The 8,283-nt window shown below is 32.7% G+C and overlaps 2 long non-coding RNA genes across 2 annotated transcripts; both read right to left on the reverse strand.

Moving 5' to 3' along the window:
* LOC143068977 (uncharacterized) lies at positions 1-2,142 on the reverse strand. The gene is made up of 2 exons (XR_012976286.1): positions 1,617-2,142; positions 1-764 (listed from the first exon to the last, which is right to left on the reverse strand). It is a non-coding gene; the product is annotated as an uncharacterized LOC143068977 (long non-coding RNA).
* Positions 2,143-3,559: 1,417 nt separating this feature from the next.
* On the reverse strand, positions 3,560-5,742 carry LOC143068975 (uncharacterized). The gene is made up of 2 exons (XR_012976285.1): positions 5,638-5,742; positions 3,560-4,263 (listed from the first exon to the last, which is right to left on the reverse strand). It is a non-coding gene; the product is annotated as an uncharacterized LOC143068975 (long non-coding RNA).
* Positions 5,743-8,283: the final 2,541 nt, after the last annotated feature.

Below are 8,283 nucleotides of genomic sequence, written 5' to 3' on the forward strand. Positions count from 1 at the left end.
TTACAATACATTGCATTTATTTATTGTAACAGTTACAAATGATTTTAAAACTTTCACAACTTATTCACAAAAAATAAAGAGTGCAAATGATTTGTTTGGTGCACAAACTAAAATAAAACTTCTTTTTTTTGTAAATAGAACTATCAATATGTTCTTCAACAATCGAAATTATTATTTTGTACATTTACGTTTATTCTAATACAATAATGTTGATATGACACAATACGTACAATAACCATACGTTCCCAATGTAGGCATGAATGTCATACTAAATCCAAAAGATCTTTTCGAAGCTGCTGAACTGTACCCCAACGCATAGAATAAACGTCCTAAAATAAACAATATGACCAAAAGAGGAATATTTCTCATACTGTTTTCATCCATAAAGGTCGAGAGAGTCAAAACAGCAGATGCGTGAATAATGAATTGTTCTGTTGTATTTCTAAGAATTCGGTTCGGAAGTTCTACCAAATTTTCTGATCCACCATTCAATGGATCAATGGCGTCTGTATTCCCTCGAACATTCAACACTCCAAACATAGCAAACATGATTGTTGTTGAAGATAGGAACAGCCATCTTATTGTATAAGTCAGACGATCTATTGGTGACGTAAGCTGTGACGTGTCTAATGGTATCGAATTTTCCAATGCATAAAACACAGCAAGGAATACGGCAGTGGCGGCAAATTGTATCATTGTCTTATTGATATTTTCCCCATATGGTCTTTTAGATGACACTTTCTTGTCCGACATGGTTTAGCAGACTGGAAATAAAAAAAGACTTATATAGCGATATATTTTTTTCAAGTAATACTAGTTTGCTTCTGTGGTTGCCGTTTGTTTTGGTTACGTATTTGTTTTTCGTTCATTTTTTTTTTATATAAATAAGGCCGTTAGTTTTCTCGTTTAAATTGTTTTACATTGTCATTTCGGGGCCTTTTCAAGCTGACTGTGCGGTATGGGTTTTGCTCATTATTGAAGGCCGTACGGTGACCTATAGTTGTTAATTTCTGTGTCATTTTGGTTTCTTGTGGAGAGTTGTCTCATTGACTATCATACCACATCTTCTTTGTTTATATTTAGCATCAAACTACCATTTTTATAATGTCGTGTTGAAAAAAAGATTTTGTAAATTTTTCGATGTGTCGATCATTTCAAACCAGTAAAATCCAGAAAAATAGCAAAAGATTGATGCTAATTTTTAGTCCAAAAAATGAGAATGGAGGTGAGGAATGTGTCAAAGAAACAATAACCCGAGCATAGGAGCAACCGAAGTCAACAAATTGGTCTTCGATGCAGCGAGAAACTTCTCACCCGGAGGAGTCGTTCAGCTGGCCCCTAAACAAATATGTATACTAGTTCAGTGATAAAGGACGTCATACTGAACACGAAATTATACACAAGAAACTAAAATTAAAAATCATACAAGACTAACAAAGGCCAGAGGCTCCGGACTTGGAAGTTCCGAACAGGCGCAAAAATGCGGCGGTGTTAAACATGTTTTTTTTTTTAATTTCTTAACCCTCCCCCTATACTTCCAGCAATATTAAAAAGGTTCTTAGTAAATTCGTGAATTACTGCACTATTAAAGGACCAAATAAGGAATAATTACATACCTCCTTGTTTACTGTAAATATACCTTTATATATAGACTAGCGTTATATCACAGTTTCTGTTATCAATATTTCATTCTAGTATCTTTAGACTTCGGCCGATTTAACACAAGACGTCACGGCAACCTCTTCCCCTCCCCCTCCCCCTTCTCCCTAAATTATAAGATTTGAATCTTCCGCGTTCGTGTCTTAACGCCTTTATGGATGTATGGTTGTAGAATTTGTCTTTGTAAAAAAAGTGTATTTGTTTACTACATTTTCTCTAGTAACAGATGCAATTTAGTGTACCTGCGTCTACTCCAAGTTGCAATATATTTTTTATCTTAATCTATTTCTATTTGAATTTTGAAGAGGTTCCAGTGAATTTTGAAAATAATAAACATACTTATATTTATTAATTCAAACCATGCTAATAATTTAAGATATAAAATCGAGAATGGAAATTGGGAATGTGTCAAACACACAACAACCTGACCAAAGAGCAGAAAACAGGGTCACCACAGCTTCACCTGGTTCCTAAACAAAAATGTGTACTGGTACAATATTTGCATTACTGTAAACAGTACATAGTTACATACATTTCTATTTTATACATGATAACAAACTCACACTAAATTCAACTCGTTTCTTTCGAAGGTCAATATGATTTAAAAGGATATTTATCTCGTTCCAGGTTTTGACCTTACAGTATTTGTTTAATAAGATAAATGGGTCTACTTTATTTACTAGTTAAATCGTATAACTCCAACTTTAACTATACGATAATCGGTTTAAATCAGTTTTCAAAGATTTAATGCAGAAAATGCAATTAATAAAGGAAAAAGCAGTCACACAATCATGATCCCGTACTCACTATTTTATACTCTGAGTAGACATTGGAAGATACGGAGTTCAAAACGTGCATTATTATTTTAAGAAATATTTTATTGTATATTTTATAAACATTAGAAGATGTGGTATGATTGTCAATAAGGCAACTCTTCATGAGACAAATGGAAGTTTTTAACGACCTTGACTGGCTATACAGCCCTTGCACGGTCGGCTATCTTCATGAGAGACCAATGCACACAGAAAACTGGGAGTGATATTATACACGTATAAGTAAAATACTTTTATTTGCTTAGTGTTCTTGTTTCGTTGTTTCGTTTTTCTGTCATGAATGTGTAAAAACAAACAGAAAGAGGCTTTTATTTTTATGTCATCGCCTATAATTAAGAAGGACGGATTCCTTTTCATGTGTTCACTTAGCAGAAGCTCTCTCGCGATTTGATATAAACTATGCTTTATATCTTTTTTCTGTTGTTATATCTCTTTATTTCGTCAGTTACAAATATTCACTGTATTATTTTTCCAGTGGAAAATAATGTTTCAGAATATTTCTTCCATTTACAACTTTAACAATAAGAGAGAGAGTCGTCGTGTAGTGGTGACCGCATCGGATTACAAATACATTATCAATAAAAGAGAGAGTCTCCCTGGACACCATTTGTGAGATTGGTCTTGACAAAATACTATTGTTTGTCGGAAGGGAACGAAAAACGGCTAACCCGTGTCAAGTGATATCTTGCATGTAAAAGACACACTTGTTGAATTAAAAAAAAAATAGAAGGCTCATACCGCTACAAGACAGCACTCGTACCCGCAAATTGGAAAGGGATTGATATAAGTTGTAATATCTTGTTTCCCAATCCATAATAAATAAATGTGTTTAAATCAAATTGAAAGGAAAATCTATTCCATGACATTCTCAAACAAGATCGTAGTTTTTTTTTTTTTTCTTGTACCTTTTCGTTTAGAACCAGTGAAACAGTGATGATAACACAATCAATAAAATTGAGTACAGAGTCGTTTTAGCTATTTTTGTAACTGCTCACTGTTAAAAAAAAATTTTAAAAAAGGTTTGACAATTTGTACTGTATGGGCAAATATTAAAAAACACAAAGGTATGTCTGGTAAGCATATTTATTAGACTAAACCTATTATGGGATATGTAAGACTCAAAGCTACAATGCTATAATATGAAGACGATCTAGTGACATTTAATGGTTAAAAAAAAGCAAGAGAAATTGCCATGTTCGTATTATAATAAAAATGACGATACGACACGGTAAGCACAATACGCATAGGTTGCAAACGTAGGTATGAATGTAATGCTAAATCCAAAAGCTCTGTTCATAGGTGCAGAACTAAATCCAATGGCATAAAACAATCTTCCAATGATAAACAATATGACCAGAAGTGGAATATTTCTCATACTGTTTTCGTCCATAAACGTCGAGAGGGTCAAAACGGCAGATGCATGAAGAATGAATTGCTCTGTTGTATTCCGAAGAATTCTGTTCGGAAGTTCTACCAAATTTTCTGATCCACCATTTAATGGATCAATGGCGTCTGTATTCCCGCGAACATTCAACACTCCAAACATAGCAAACATGATTGTTGTTGAAGATAGGAATAGCCATCTTATTGTATATGTCAGGCGTTCTGTTGGTGATGTGAGCTGTGTCGTGTCTAATGGTAAAGATTTGCTCAAAGCATAAAATACAGCAAGGAATACAGCTGTGGCGGCAAACTGCTTATTAGCTCGACTTTTGTTTTCTTCCAATGTCTTTTTAACCGACTGATTCTTGTCCGACATGGTTATTACAATCTGCAAATATCAATGATTTCTTAAAAGAATTACTGCAAACTAAAGCTGTCGTTATCTTGAGCGAAGTGTCTTAATTTTTGTTATAGTAAAGCACGCAGGGAACATCCTTGAACTAAATCAGGAATAAAAACATGTACGTGGCTAAAAGAAACATAAGGTTAAAAATGCGAGGGTTTCTGATCCTTTCCATCCTCTTTAGTGCCAAGTACAAATAGATTTTACAATCAAAACATATGCATGGTTATTTTTTTACACTACAACACTCAGAACTAAATATTTTGGATAAACCCAACTTATGCGATGTAAAGATACTTCAAGTTAGAATTCCTATGAGGCAAGGTAAATATATACGGAAACACTTTTCACCTAAAAAAAATATGTAAATAGACCAAATAATTCAGATTTATAATTTGGTTCGCCATGCGCGAGTTTTGTCTATATAAGACACATCAGTGATTAATATGGTCAATGATCATGTATCACATCAGAAAAAAACACACACACACACACATTTCATGGTTGCAGTACAAATTGCCTATATAATTTGTATTTCATTATAGTTCAATATCATGTAGATTTTTGGGATCATGTATATTGATTTTGGTTTGCCTCCGCCTCAACGTAAAACGTTATTTTGTGGCGAGCGGAATCATTTGTTTACTGACATATCTATGACTCAGAAAGTGTAGAAAGTAGTATCACAAATATGACGGATAAAATTGAATAGGAACATTCGAAGCGAGTGAATAAACTGAGGTAAACACCATTGAGCTTCTAGGAATTGACATCAACGATATTTATTATATCGAAAGTTGTGAACGAAAAAGGACAACCATTATAAATGCTTTGATTTATTAAGCACATAACACGTATGTATACATAAGTCAGTATATATAGATCTATATCTTACCTATAAACGAGAGTTGGACAGGGTGTTCCCGATTCCGAACATCGACAATATAAAACATAGTACGCGCTATTCATATTTATTTTTTCTATTTATAAAGGGGTCAAATGCCTGTTGGCAATCTTCCAAGGTCATGTCGATGCCGATGGTCACAGAGATTGCGACCGGTTACCTATAAAGTTTATAATTTTACAGTTTCGTTTATTATTTATTATATAATTTTTAATTGGAAGAAATATTCCGTATTATAATATTTGTTCCAACAGGAACCGATATTATGACATTGTTTAAAACAAAATTTCCTGCGACGGAACAAATATACGTTTACAATTGTATATATATATATAATATAGCACTTTGTGTACGCTATCTACAAACTTTGAGATTTTAATCAATTCGGTTGAAATGTATTTGGTAGCTAGTACGCTTTCATATAGAAAATTATAACATAAATTAAACATAATTACCTGTACTTCTCACCCTACGACTCTGTAAAATTATTGTATGTCCCTATATTTTGACCTTTTCAAAGTATTTGTAAACAATATTGTCTACCTTTATAAATCAAGGGAAGATAATTGAAATTTGCAGTAAGAACAATAACTGAGACTAAGGCAGCAACTATTTGATTTTCTGGGGGGGGGGGGGGGGGGGGCTATGGTTTTTTTTTCTGTACAAACTTTTTTTTTCGCCTCTGGCGAAAAACAATCTATTTTTTTTCGCGACAAGTCGAAAACAATTTTTTTCTTTCAATTTTAGCATTACATATAGTGGCAGTAGTCCAAATAATTTTGACATCTTGAAAGACTATTATAATTTTTTTCTTTGACGCCTTACATCGTCGATGTAAGGCGTCAAAGAAAAAAATTATAATAGCCTTTCAAGACGTCATAATTATTTGGACTAATAGTGGCAGCTGAGGGTGAAACAAACAAATTTTTTTTCTACGAATCAAAAACAAATTATTTTTTTCTCCAAAAACTGGAAACAAACTTTTTTTTCCAAAAAAAACCATAGCCCCCCCCCAGAAAATCAAATGGTTGCTGCCTAAGAAAGTCTAATAGATGTGTACATTTACAGTTCCTGCCCTTTAAATTTTTGCTGATTATGACCTCCGTGTCTCATCGTAAATTAAATTATTTGTTTATGTCCGTTTATTACTGCCAAATGCTTTATATTAGTAAAAATGTACACAAACCACACTCTAATTAAAATATAAATGTAGCTAGTATAAAGAAATCAGAGATCTATATTTCAATTAGATTGAACAAATGCTGCCTTTTTACTAACTGATCTCGCCCAATGTTACTGAATTTTCTTGCAAACTAGCTGCTAGCTACCTCTTAAATTAACTATCAATATAAGGAGAAGAAGGAAACAAATGTGGGGTTTCGTATTATTAAGACGTCTTTGGATTCTAGTGTATAATAGATTAAGATGACAACTAATAAGATGAAAAAATATTGAACACCCTCTAATTTTCCCCCAATCATCCACCTGTTGACACGACTGTCACAAACATCAATCGACCAAGCTTATAGCCGTGTTCCTGAAATTGTCTAATACTTTTAGACGTCCTTTATAGAAAAAAAGATTTGAATATATAGTAATGATTGCCTGCATGATTGATTGTCCATTGCTTTACGTCCAGCGGCAAGTATTTAAGAATGGACAGGGTTTCAGTTTACCTTGTTTCTTGCTACCAGAGCAATGATTCAATATTATTTTTTCGTATTATATTTAAAGAAGAAAGTGTTATTCAAAGAATGCTGATAATTTTCATATAACTTCATGCATGCGCTGTGTATCTAGTAAATAAAAGTCTTGTTTCAACATTCAAACATGCTGCTGACTGATTCTTTGGGGATCTGGTATTCTAGGATATTTACAGGATATCTTATTTTTTATATTTGCTGTTGGAAGAAGTATTTTATCAAACTTTTGTAGTTTTCATCACAAACACTTGGACATGAACCACCCCTTCCTTTTATTCCTTTATTAAAGAAAACAAATATGTCAACTTAGTCTTCCTTACTGTAGGTGGTCTTGCTCTCATTCATACAACTTTACATTAACTGCAGCTTTAACGTGCTGTCAATCTACTCTGGTCTTTTTCCTTCTTTAGAATTGAGTGAATTATCAAAAATATTATAAAGAAATCGTGCAGGACCCTCATTCGCAGTCAAGGTTGCCAAAAAAAAAAATCGTTGATTTAAGATAATTTTATAAATAATTTTTAAAATTCTAAAACACGAAGCAAACAGGATACTACATCTTCTTATATTATAAGATATTATTCAAAAATCGATATTTGTTTTTTTATTTTTATTTTTTTTTTTTTTTATATCCGTGACGTAAATTTTGATTGAATTCTTGGATGCTTTATAATGATGCATTTAACTCTTATACTTTGGAAGAGACAAAACTAACCCATGCTTTAAATTCACAAAATCTTGCATCTCCATTGTAAGTGCAATACTTTAAGGCTATAACAAGAAAGTGACGAGGAGACAGTATACCAATACTTGCTAATTATCTAATGGATATTTGTCAAGACAGTTTGATGTGTTTTAAAAACAGAAGATATCACTAAGATATTGGCAAGGTTCAAAACAGCCTGATATGTCCCTACTGATTTAATCAGTAATAACATTTTGTTTTTATGACTTGAATTGAGGTTGGATGTTAACTACAGAGTGATATAAAGTATTAGTTTACAATTAGTACATTTTTATTTAAACATGAATTCACTTGTCATGTACGAAATTATTTAATGGTCTGTATAAATAGGGTCTTTCCCTATGGCTTTTACCTCAACAGTGACTTGATGATAATGCCACGTTAAAATAGTTATTTTTCTCACTTTGATAGAAACTGTGAATTAAAATGTAAACAAAAATCATTTTGATGTCGTTTTAGCACAAGGTCATATTTTTCTTTGGCTGTTTATGACGTCTTTACACTAAATCCATTGGATGTTGGATGTGTACGGATTGATAGTTTAGTCTTAGTTGCATGATTTTTTTATTAGTTGTTACTGGCTTTGAACTAGCTTTCAGATAACTGCGAGTACTCTCAGATCTGATCATTGTGTCTTTTTGTGTCGGGATGAA

The sequence above is a fragment of the Mytilus galloprovincialis genome, chromosome 3 (assembly GCF_965363235.1).
Source record: "Mytilus galloprovincialis chromosome 3, xbMytGall1.hap1.1, whole genome shotgun sequence".
NCBI classification, from domain to species: Eukaryota; Metazoa; Mollusca; class Bivalvia; order Mytilida; family Mytilidae; genus Mytilus; species Mytilus galloprovincialis.